The sequence below is a fragment of the Mus caroli genome, unplaced genomic scaffold (genome assembly GCF_900094665.2).
Source record: "Mus caroli unplaced genomic scaffold, CAROLI_EIJ_v1.1 scaffold_25573_1, whole genome shotgun sequence".
NCBI lineage: Eukaryota > Metazoa > Chordata > Mammalia > Rodentia > Muridae > Mus > Mus caroli.
This window is the reverse complement of record NW_018389785.1, coordinates 1-1,402: the sequence shown is the minus strand read 5'-3', so window position 1 is coordinate 1,402 and position 1,402 is coordinate 1. Positions and strand designations below refer to the sequence as shown.

At 53.4% G+C, this 1,402-nt stretch overlaps 1 pseudogene; it reads right to left on the bottom strand.

The window, feature by feature from the left end:
• Positions 1–376: 376 nt before the first annotated feature.
• Positions 377–1,147, bottom strand: LOC110288303 (annotated as a pseudogene).
• Between the last annotated feature and the right edge of the window lie 255 nt (positions 1,148–1,402).

The following is a 1,402-nucleotide window of genomic DNA, read 5'->3' as shown; positions in this document are numbered from 1 at the left end:
CAGTACCCAGCCTTGAAAGACATTTTTCAAACAATGTTTAACACTAGGTNTCAGACTCTAAACTTCTGAACTTCTAAGACTATCAGAAGCCAATTTACAACTATATAAAAAAGGCACCACTGTGGGTGTGATTGGCAAACACATTCTTGCACATTTCTGCATTTTTTAATCTTTATTTACATTATGCTCTACCCTTAAAGTTTCCTTCTAATTATCTGCAAGCTGGATAACTATCTCACTCTGTCTCTCAAAAATCCCCTCACGGATGGGAAAAGTTAAGTAAGGGCTGGAGGGACATTTCTGGGGTTGTCTGGCTTTGTCCCTAAAGGACACCCAATGCCCCTGGACCCCTTGGGGCAGGCAGAGCAAAAGCTCTTCAGAATAGCTTGGCTGCCTGGAAGCCACTGCAGGTCTCTTTTTCTTCGCTGTCTAGGAGGGTCACCGGTTTTATCTGGGGAAACTCAACTCTTAACTTTAGTTGGGCCACCAGCAGTCCCTTGCCCAGCACCTTCCTGGACCCCATGGCCAGGGCTCCCAGCTCACCTGACCACATTAGGGTGCTGGAATTCTCTTGGTGCCTCAGTACTGCCACCTTGCGGATGGTGGAGAGCCATGTGCCCTCCTCACTGGTCTGCACTCACATGCTCTTCAGATTCATGAAGAGGCAGACTTTCTTCAAGTCGCGGGCCTTGAACACCTTCACTTAGGCGCCTTAGCTGATCTCCGTCACGCACTCAAACTGCTGCTGATCAGAGCGACTCAGGCTGTCCTTCTCCATGCTGGCTGCAGGCTGCCTTCGTGACGCAGTGGAACCGGGGTGCGCACTCGCTGCCTTACAGGCCTCGGGGAGGCATGGAGTTGGACTCGTGGCCGCCAGGCGAGAAGGATGGATCTCAAGCACAGCAGCCTAGAAACTCCGCCTAGCCAAGTCGCCATACCTCGCAGCACAGCGCTGTGCCATCACTGCAGTAGAACTATGATCCCTCCTCTTCCCCCTCCTCAGTGATTACAGAGTCCGCCCACAATCTCTGCACCTAGGAGGAGGAGACAGGAGGACAAGAAGAAAGTGTGATCGCACTGCCCAGGAGACATCCACCGGGTTCCACCAGCTCCCCCACCCCTCCTCTCCTCTACTTGCCCTGGCTGTCTAATGAGGCCGGGTTTCTCGGAGAAAAACTAAGTTACTTTTCTTCCCCAGCAGGGCTCGTGCAGTCTTAGCGAGGAAAAGGTTGCTGGGGCACCTCGAGGATGAGCTCCAGGCGGGAAGCAGCGGAACGAGAGGGGGCGTGCAGGGCAGCCTGGAGTGTGCCTGGGGCGCGGGGGAGGGGAGGAGCCGGGCGCTTCAATGTCATGGCTCAATATTTATACCTATATCTTTGTTCTCAGCTGCCCTCCCTGACTA